The following is an 11,904-nucleotide window of genomic DNA, read 5'->3' as shown; positions in this document are numbered from 1 at the left end:
GAAATTTAATTCTGAGTTTAATGATATAAAAATATTTAAAATTACGTTTAAAATGTTAGCCTTTTCCTTCTGAATGTTTTAGCGACAAAAAATATATTTATCATACCAGAAGCGTAGAATAATACTGCCAAGCATTTTTATATAAGAAATTTAATTCTGAGTTTAATGATATAAAAATATTTAAAATTACGTTTAGAATGTTAGCCTTTTCCTTCTGAAAGTTTTCGCGACAAAAAAATATATTTATCATACCGGAAGCGTAAAATAATACATCCAAGCATTTTTGGATATGAAATTTAATTCTGAGTTTAATGATATAAAAATATTTAAAATTACGTTTAAAATGTTAGCCTTTTCCTTCTGAATGTTTTAGCGACAAAAAATATATTTATCATACCAGAAGCGTAAAATAATACATCCAAGCATTTTTATATAAGAAATTTAATTTTGAGTTTAATGATATAAAAATACTTAAAATTACGTTTAGAATGTTAGCCTTTTCCTTCTGAAAGTTTTCGTGACAAAAAAATATATTTATCATACCGGAAGCGTAAAATAATACATCCAAGCATTTTTGGATAAGAAATTTAATTCTGAGTTTAATGATATAAAAATATTTAAAATTACGTTTAAAATGTTAGCCTTTTCCTTCTGAATGTTTTGGCGACAAAAAATATATTTATCATACCAGAAGCGTAAAATAATACATCCAAGCATTTTTATATAAGAAATTTAATTTTGAGTTTAATGATATAAAAATACTTATAATTACGTTTAGAATGTTAGCCTTTTCCTTCTGAAAGTTTTCGCGACAAAAAAATATATTTATCATACCGGAAGCGTAAAATAATACATCCAAGCATTTTTGGATAAGAAATTTAATTCTGAGTTTAATGATATAAAAATATTTAAAATTACGTTTAAAATGTTAGCCTTTTCCTTCTGAATGTTTTAGCGACAAAAAATATATTTATCATACCGGAAGCGTAAAATAATACATCCAAGCATTTTTGGATAAGAAATTTAATTCTGAGTTTAATGATATATAAATACTTAAAATTACGTTTAGAATGTTAGCCTTTTCCTTCTGAAAGTTTTCGCGACAAAAAATATATTTATCATACCGGAAGCGTAAAATAATACATCCAAGCATTTTTGGATAAGAAATTTAATTCTGAGTTTAATGATATAAAAATATTTAAAATTACGTTTAGAATGTTAGCCTTTTCCTTCTGAAAGTTTTCGCGACAAAAAATATATTTATCATACCAGAAGCGTAAAATAATACATGCCAAGCATTTTTATATAAGAAATTTAATTCTGAGTTTAATGATATAAAAATATTTAAAATTACGTTTAGAATGTTAGCCTTTTCCTTCTGAAAGTTTTCGCGACAAAAAAATATATTTATCATACCGGAAGCGTAAAATAATACATCCAAGCATTTTTGGATAAGAAATTTAATTCTGAGTTTAATGATATAAAAATATTTAAAATTACGTTTAAAATGTTAGCCTTTTCCTTCTGAATGTTTTCGCGACAAAAAATATATTTATCATACCGGAAGCGTAAAATAATACATCTAAGCATATTTGGATAGGAAATTTAATTCTGAGTTTAATGATATAAAAATATTTAAAATTACGTTTAAAATGTTAGCCTTTTCCTTCTGAATGTTTTAGCGACAAAAAATATATTTATCATACCGGAAGCGTAAAATAATACATCCAAGCATTTTTGGAGAAGAAATTTAATTCTGAGTTTAATGATATAAAAATATTTAAAATTACGTTTAAAATGTTAGCTTTTTCCTTCTGAATGTTTTAGCGACAAAAAATATATTTATCATACCAGAAGCGTAGAATAATACTGCCAAGCATTTTTATATAAGAAATTTAATTCTGAGTTTAATGATATAAAAATATTTAAAATTACGTTTAGAATGTTAGCCTTTTCCTTCTGAAAGTTTTCGCGACAAAAAAATATATTTATCATACCGGAAGCGTAAAATAATACATCCAAGCATTTTTGGATATGAAATTTAATTCTGAGTTTAATGATATAAAAATATTTAAAATTACGTTTAAAATGTTAGCCTTTTCCTTCTGAATGTTTTAGCGACAAAAAATATATTTATCATACCAGAAGCGTAAAATAATACATCCAAGCATTTTTATATAAGAAATTTAATTTTGAGTTTAATGATATAAAAATACTTAAAATTACGTTTAGAATGTTAGCCTTTTCCTTCTGAAAGTTTTCGTGACAAAAAAATATATTTATCATACCGGAAGTGTAAAATAATACATCCAAGCATTTTTGGATATGAAATTTAATTCTGAGTTTAATGATATAAAAATATTTACAATTACGTTTAAAATGTTAGCCTTTTCCTTCTGAATGTTTTAGCGTCAAAAAATATATTTATCATACCGGAAGCGTAAAATAATACATCCAAGCATTTTTGGATAAGAAATTTAATTCTGAGTTTAATGATATAAAAATATTTAAAATTACGTTTAGAATGTTAGCCTTTTCCTTCTGAATGTTTTAGCGACAAAAAATATATTTATCATACCAGAAGCGTAAAATAATACATGCCAAGCATTTTTATATAAGAAATTTAATTCTGAGTTTAATGATATAAAAATATTTAAAATTACGTTTAGAATGTTAGCCTTTTCCTTCTGAAAGTTTTCGCGACAAAAAATATATTTATCATACCGGAAGCGTAAAATAATACATCCAAGCATTTTTGGATAAGAAATTTAATTCTGAGTTTAATGATATAAAAATATTTAAAATTACGTTTAGAATGTTAGCCTTTTCCTTCTGAAAGTTTTCGCGACAAAAAATATATTTATCATACCGGAAGCGTAAAATAATACATCCAAGCATTTTTGTATAAGAAATTTAATTCTGAGTTTAATGATATAAAAATATTTAAAATTACGTTTAAAATGTTAGCCTTTTCCTTCTGAATGTTTTAGCGACAAAAATATATTTATCATACCAGAAGCGTAAAATAATACTGCCAAGCATTTTTATATAAAAAATTTAATTCTGAGTTTAATGATATAAAAATATTTAAAATTACGTTTAGAATGTTAGCCTTTTCCTTCTGAAAGTTTTCGCGACAAAAAAATATATTTATCATACCGGAAGCGTAAAATAATACATCCAAGCATTTTTGGATATGAAATTTAATTCTGAGTTTAATGATATAAAAATATTTAAAATTACGTTTAAAATGTTAGCCTTTTCCTTCTGAAAGTTTTCGCGACAATAAAATATATTTATCATATCGGGAAGCGTAAAATAATACATCTAAGCATATTTGGATAGGAAATTTAATTCTGAGTTTAATGATATAAAAATATTTAAAAATACGTTTAAAATGTTAGCCTTTTCCTTCTGAATGTTTTAGCGACAAAAAATATATTTATCATACCGGAAGCGTAAAATAATACATCCAAGCATTTTTGGAGAAGAAATTTAATTCTGAGTTTAATGATATAAAAATATTTAAAATTACGTTTAAAATGTTAGCTTTTTCCTTCTGAATGTTTTAGCGACAAAAAATATATTTATCATACCAGAAGCGTAGAATAATACTGCCAAGCATTTTTATATAAGAAATTTAATTCTGAGTTTAATGATATAAAAATATTTAAAATTACGTTTAGATAGTTAGCCTTTTCCTTCTGAAAGTTTTCGCGACAAAAAAATATATTTATCATACCGGAAGCGTAAAATAATACATCCAAGCATTTTTGGATATGAAATTTAATTCTGAGTTTAATGATATAAAAATATTTAAAATTACGTTTAAAATGTTAGCCTTTTCCTTCTGAATGTTTTGGCGACAAAAAATATATTTATCATACCAGAAGCGTAAAAAATACATCCAAGCATTTTTATATAAGAAATTTAATTTTGAGTTTAATGATATAAAAATACTTAAAATTACGTTTAGAATGTTAGCCTTTTCCTTCTGAAAGTTTTCGTGACAAAAAAATATATTTATCATACCGGAAGTGTAAAATAATACATCCAAGCATTTTTGGATATGAAATTTAATTCTGAGTTTAATGATATAAAAATATTTACAATTACGTTTAAAATGTTAGCCTTTTCCTTGTGAATGTTTTATCTTCAAAAAATATATTTATCATACCGGAAGCGTAAAATAATACATCCAAGCATTTTTGGATAATTTAATTCTGAGTTTAATGATATAAAAATATTTAAAATTACGTTTAAAATGTTAGCCTTTTCCTTCTGAATGTTTTAGCGACAAAAAATATATTTATCATACCAGAAGCGTAAAATAATACTGCCAAGCATTTTTATATAAGAAATTTAATTCTGAGTTTAATGATATAAAAATATTTAAAATTACGTTTAGAATGTAAGCATTTTCCTTCTGAAAGTTTTCGCGACAAAAAATATATTTATCATACCGGAAGCGTAAAATAATACATCCAAGCATTTTTGGATAAGAAATTTAATTCTGAGTTTAATGATATAAAAATATTTAAAAAAACGTTTAAAATGTTAGCCTTTTCCTTCTGAATGTTTTGGCGACAAAAAATATATTTATCATACCAGAAGCGTAAAATAATACATCCAAGCATTTTTATATAAGAAATTTAATTTTGAGTTTAATGATATAAAAATACTTAAAATTACGCTTAGAATGTTAGCCTTTTCCTTCTGAAAGTTTTCGTGACAAAAAAATATATTTATCATACCGGAAGCGTAAAATAATACATCCAAGCATTTTTGGATAAGAAATTTTATTCTGAGTTTAATTATAAAATATTTACAATTACGTTTAAAATGTTAGCCTTTTCCTTGTGAATGTTTTAGCTTCAAAAAATATATTTATCATACCAGAAGCGTAAAATAATACATCCAAGCATTTTTGGATAAGAAATTTAATTCTGAGTTTAATGATATATAAATAAATTACGTTTAGAATGTTAGACTTTTCCTTCTGAAAGTTTTCGCGACAAAAAATATATTTATCATACCGGAAGCGTAAAATAATACATCCAAGCATTTTTGTATAAGAAATTTAATTCTGAGTTTAATGATATAAAAATATTTAAAATTACGTTTAAAATGTTAGCCTTTTCCTTCTGAATGTTTTAGCGACAAAAAATATATTTATCATACCAGAAGCGTAAAATAATACTGCCAAGCATTTTTATATAAAAAATTTAATTTTGAGTTTAATGATATAAAAATACTTAAAATTACTTTTAGAATGTTAGCCTTTTCCTTCTGAAAGTTTTCGTGACAAAAAAATATATTTATCATACCGGAAGTGTAAAATAATACATCCAAGCATTTTTGGATATGAAATTTAATTCTGAGTTTAATGATATAAAAATATTTACAATTACGTTTAAAATGTTAGCCTTTTCCTTGTGAATGTTTTAGCTTCAAAAAATATATTTATCATACCGGAAGCGTAAAATAATACATCCAAGCATTTTTGGATAATTTAATTCTGAGTTTAATGATATAAAAATATTTAAAATTACGTTTAAAATGTTAGCCTTTTCCTTCTGAATGTTTTAGCGACAAAAAATATATTTATCATACCGGAAGCGTAAAATAATACATCTAAGCATATTTGGATAGTAAATTTAATTCTGAGTTTAATGATATAAAAATATTTAAAATTACGTTTAAAATGTTAGCCTTTTCCTTCTGAATGTTTTAGCGACAAAAAATATATTTATCATACCGGAAGCGTAAAATAATACATCCAAGCATTTTTGGAGAAGAAATTTAATTCTGAGTTTAATAATATAAAAATATTTAAAATTACGTTTAAAATGTTAGTTTTTCCTTCTGAATGTTTTAGCGACAAAAAATATATTTATCATACCAGAAGCGTAGAATAATACTGCCAAGCATTTTTATATAAGAAATTTAATTCTGAGTTTAATGATATAAAAATATTTAAAATTACGTTTAGAATGTTAGCCTTTTCCTTCTGAAAGTTTTCGCGACAAAAAAAATATATTTATCATACCGGAAGCGTAAAATAATACATCCAAGCATTTTTGGATATGAAATTTAATTCTGAGTTTAATGATATAAAAATATTTAAAATTACGTTTAAAATGTTAGCCTTTTCCTTCTGAATGTTTTAGCGACAAAAAATATATTTATCATACCAGAAGCGTAAAATAATACATCCAAGTATTTTTATATAAGAAATTTAATTTTGAGTTTGATGATATAAAAATACTTAAAATTACGCTTAGAATGTTAGCCTTTTCCTTCTGAAAGTTTTCGTGACAAAAAAATATATTTATCATACCGGAAGCGTAAAATAATACATCCAAGCATTTTTGGATAAGAAATTTAATTCTGAGTTTAATGATATAAAAATATTTAAAAAAACGTTTAAAATGTTAGCCTTTTCCTTCTGAATGTTTTGGCGACAAAAAATATATTTATCAAACCAGAAGCGTAAAATAATACATCCAAGCATTTTTATATAAGAAATTTAATTTTGAGTTTAATGATATAAAAATACTTATAATTACGCTTAGAATGTTAGCCTTTTCCTTCTGAAAGTTTTCGTGAGAAAAAAATATATTTATCATACCGGAAGCGTAAAATAATACATCCAAGCATTTTTGGATATGAAATTTAATTCTGAGTTTAATGATATAAAAATATTTAAAATTAAGTTTAAAATGTTAGCCTTTTCCTTCTGAAAGTTTTCGCGACAATAAAATATATTTATCATATCGGGAAGCGTAAAATAATACATCTAAGCATATTTGGATAGGAAATTTAAATCTGAGTTTAATGATATAAAAATACTTAAAATTACGTTTAGATTGTTAGCCTTTTCCTTCTGAAAGTTTTCGCGACAAAAAATATATTTATCATACCAGAAGCGTAAAATAATACATCCAAGCATTTTTATATAAGAAATTTAATTCTGAGTTTAATGATATATAAATAAATTACGTTTAGAATGTTAGCCTTTTCCTTCTGAAAGTTTTCGCGACAAAAAATATATTTATCATACCGGAAGCGTAAAATAATACATCCAAGCATTTTTGGATAAGAAATTTTATTCTGAGTTTAATTATAAAATATTTACAATTACGTTTAAAATGTTAGCCTTTTCCTTGTGAATGTTTTAGCTTCAAAAAATATATTTATCATACCAGAAGCGTAAAATAATACATCCAAGCATTTTTGGATAAGAAATTTAATTCTGAGTTTAATGATATATAAATAAATTACGTTTAGAATGTTAGACTTTTCCTTCTGAAAGTTTTCGCGACAAAAAATATATTTATCATACCGGAAGCGTAAAATAATACATCCAAGCATTTTTGTATAAGAAATTTAATTCTGAGTTTAATGATATAAAAATATTTAAAATTACGTTTAAAATGTTAGCCTTTTCCTTCTGAATGTTTTAGCGACAAAAAATATATTTATCATACCAGAAGCGTAAAATAATACTGCCAAGCATTTTTATATAAAAAATTTAATTCTGAGTTTAATGATATGAAAATATTTAAAATTACGTTTAGAATGTTAGCCTTTTCCTTCTGAAAGTTTTCGCGACAAAAAAATATATTTATCATACCGGAAGCGTAAAATAATACATCCAAGCATTTTTGTATAAGAAATTTAATTCTGAGTTTAATGATATAAAAATATTTAAAATTACGTTTAAAATGTTAGCCTTTTCCTTCTGAATGTTTTAGCGACAAAAAATATATTTATCATACCAGAAGCGTAAAATAATACTGCCAAGCATTTTTATATAAAAAATTTAATTTTGAGTTTAATGATATAAAAATACTTAAAATTACTTTTAGAATGTTAGCCTTTTCCTTCTGAAAGTTTTCGTGACAAAAAAATATATTTATCATACCGGAAGTGTAAAATAATACATCCAAGCATTTTTGGATATGAAATTTAATTCTGAGTTTAATGATATAAAAATATTTACAATTACGTTTAAAATGTTAGCCTTTTCCTTGTGAATGTTTTAGCTTCAAAAAATATATTTATCATACCGGAAGCGTAAAATAATACATCCAAGCATTTTTGGATAATTTAATTCTGAGTTTAATGATATAAAAATATTTAAAATTACGTTTAAAATGTTAGCCTTTTCCTTCTGAATGTTTTAGCGACAAAAAATATATTTATCATACCAGAAGCGTAAAATAATACTGCCAAGCATTTTTATATAAGAAATTTAATTCTGAGTTTAATGATATAAAAATATTTAAAATTACGTTTAGAATGTAAGCATTTTCCTTCTGAAAGTTTTCGCGACAAAAAATATATTTATCATACCGGAAGCGTAAAATAATACATCCAAGCATTTTTGGATAAGAAATTTAATTCTGAGTTTAATGATATAAAAATATTTAAAAAAACGTTTAAAATGTTAGCCTTTTCCTTCTGAATGTTTTGGCGACAAAAAATATATTTATCATACCAGAAGCGTAAAATAATACATCCAAGCATTTTTATATAAGAAATTTAATTTTGAGTTTAATGATATAAAAATACTTAAAATTACGCTTAGAATGTTAGCCTTTTCCTTCTGAAAGTTTTCGTGACAAAAAAATATATTTATCATACCGGAAGCGTAAAATAATACATCCAAGCATTTTTGGATAAGAAATTTTATTCTGAGTTTAATTTTAAAATATTTACAATTACGTTTAAAATGTTAGCCTTTTCCTTGTGAATGTTTTAGCTTCAAAAAATATATTTATCATACCAGAAGCGTAAAATAATACTGCCAAGCATTTTTATATAAAAAATTTAATTCTGAGTTTAATGATATAAAAATATTTAAAATTACGTTTAGAATGTTAGCCTTTTCCTTCTGAAAGTTTTCGCGACAAAAAAATATATTTATCATACCGGAAGCGTAAAATAATACATCCAAGCATTTTTGGATATGAAATTTAATTCTGAGTTTAATGATATAAAAATATTTAAAATTACGTTTAAAATGTTAGCTATTTCCTTCTGAAAGTTTTCGCGACAATAAAATATATTTATCATATCGGGAAGCGTAAAATAATACATCTAAGCATATTTGGATAGGAAATTTAATTCTGAGTTTAATGATATAAAAATATTTAAAATTACGTTTAAAATGTTAGCCTTTTCCTTCTGAATGTTTTAGCGACAAAAAATATATTTATCATACCGGAAGCGTAAAATAATACATCCAAGCATTTTTGGAGAAGAAATTTAATTCTGAGTTTAATGATATAAAAATATTTAAAATTACGTTTAAAATGTTAGCTTTTTCCTTCTGAATGTTTTAGCGACAAAAAATATATTTATCATACCAGAAGCGTAGAATAATACTGCCAAGCATTTTTATATAAGAAATTTAATTCTGAGTTTAATGATATAAAAATATTTAAAATTACGTTTAGAATGTTAGCCTTTTCCTTCTGAAAGTTTTCGCGACAAAAAAATATATTTATCATACCGGAAGCGTAAAATAATACATCCAAGCATTTTTGGATATGAAATTTAATTCTGAGTTTAATGATATAAAAATATTTAAAATTACGTTTAAAATGTTAGCCTTTTCCTTCTGAATGTTTTGGCGACAAAAAATATATTTATCATACCAGAAGCGTAAAAAATACATCCAAGCATTTTTATATAAGAAATTTAATTTTGAGTTTAATGATATAAAAATACTTAAAATTACGTTTAGAATGTTAGCCTTTTCCTTCTGAAAGTTTTCGTTACAAAAAAATATATTTATCATACCGGAAGTGTAAAATAATACATCCAAGCATTTTTGGATATGAAATTTAATTCTGAGTTTAATGATATAAAAATATTTACAATTACGTTTAAAATGTTAGCCTTTTCCTTCTGAATGTTTTAGCGACAAAAAATATATTTATCATACCAGAAGCGTAAAATAATACTGCCAAGCATTTTTATATAAGAAATTTAATTCTGAGTTTAATGATATAAAAATATTTAAAATTACGTTTAGAATGTAAGCATTTTCCTTCTGAATGTTTTAGCGACAAAAAATATATTTATCATACCAGAAGCGTAAAATAATACTGCCAAGCATTTTTGGATAAGAAATTTAATTCTGAGTTTAATGATATAAAAATATTTAAAATTACGTTTAAAATGTTAGCCTTTTCCTTCTGAAAGTTTTCGCGACAAAAAATATATTTATCATACCGGAAGCGTAAAATAATACATCCAAGCATTTTTGGATAAGAAATTTAATTCTGAGTTTAATGATATAAAAATATTTAAAATTACGTTTAAAATGTTAGCCTTTTCCTTCTGAATGTTTTGGCGACAAAAAATATATTTATCATACCAGAAGCGTAAAATAATACATCCAAGCATTTTTATATAAGAAATTTAATTTTGAGTTTAATGATATAAAAATACTTAAAATTACGTTTAGAATGTTAGCCTTTTCCTTGTGAATGTTTTAGCTTCAAAAAATATATTTATCATACCGGAAGCGTAAAATAATACATCCAAGCATTTTTGGATAATTTAATTCTGAGTTTAATGATATAAAAATATTTAAAATTACGTTTAAAATGTTAGCCTTTTCCTTCTGAATGTTTTAGCGACAAAAAATATATTTATCATACCAGAAGCGTAAAATAATACTGCCAAGCATTTTTATATAAGAAATTTAATTCTGAGTTTAATGATATAAAAATATTTAAAATTACGTTTAGAATGTAAGCATTTTCCTTCTGAATGTTTTGGCGACAAAAAATATATTTATCATACCAGAAGCGTAAAATAATACATTCAAGCATTTTTATATAAGAAATTTAATTCTGAGTTTAATGATACAAAAATACTTAAAATTACGTTTAGAATGTTAGCCTTTTCCTTCTGAAAGTTTTCGCGACAAAAAAATATATTTATCATACCGGAAGCGTAAAATAATACATCCAAGCATTTTTGGATATGAAATTTAATTCTGAGTTTAATGATATAAAAATATTTAAAATTAAGTTTAAAATGTTAGCCTTTTCCTTCTGAAAGTTTTCGCGACAATAAAATATATTTATCATATCGGGAAGCGTAAAATAATACATCTAAGCATATTTGGATAGGAAATTTAAATCTGAGTTTAATGATATAAAAATACTTAAAATTACGTTTAGATTGTTAGCCTTTTCCTTCTGAAAGTTTTCGCGACAAAAAATATATTTATCATACCAGAAGCGTAAAATAATACATCCAAGCATTTTTATATAAGAAATTTAATTCTGAGTTTAATGATATATAAATAAATTACGTTTAGAATGTTAGCCTTTACCTTCTGAAAGTTTTCGCGACAAAAAATATATTTATCATACCGGAAGCGTAAAATAATACATCCAAGCATTTTTGTATAAGAAATTTAATTCTGAGTTTAATGATATAAAAATATTTAAAATTAGGTTTAAAATATTAGCCTTTTCCTTCTGAATGTTTTAGCGACAAAAAATATAATTATCATACCAGAAGCGTAAAATAATACTGCCAAGCATTTTTATATAAAAAATTTAATTCTGAGTTTAATGATATAAAAATATTTAAAATTACGTTTAGAATGTTAGCCTTTTCCTTCTGAAAGTTTTCGCGACAAAAAAATATATTTATCATACCGGAAGCGTAAAATAATACATCCAAGCATTTTTGGATATGAAATTTATATCTGAGTTTAATGATATAAAAATATTTAAAATTACGTTTAAAATGTTAGCCTTTTCCTTCTGAAAGTTTTCGCGACAATAAAATATATTTATCATATCGGGAAGCGTAAAATAATACATCTAAGCATATTTGGATAGGAAATTTAATTCTGAGTTTAATGATATA

This window comes from Gordionus sp. m RMFG-2023, chromosome 1 (genome assembly GCF_954871325.1).
Source record: "Gordionus sp. m RMFG-2023 chromosome 1, tfGorSpeb1-WG-v2, whole genome shotgun sequence".
NCBI lineage: Eukaryota > Metazoa > Nematomorpha > Gordioida > Chordodea > Parachordodidae > Gordionus > Gordionus sp. m RMFG-2023.
Note: the sequence above shows the minus strand (reverse complement) of the source record.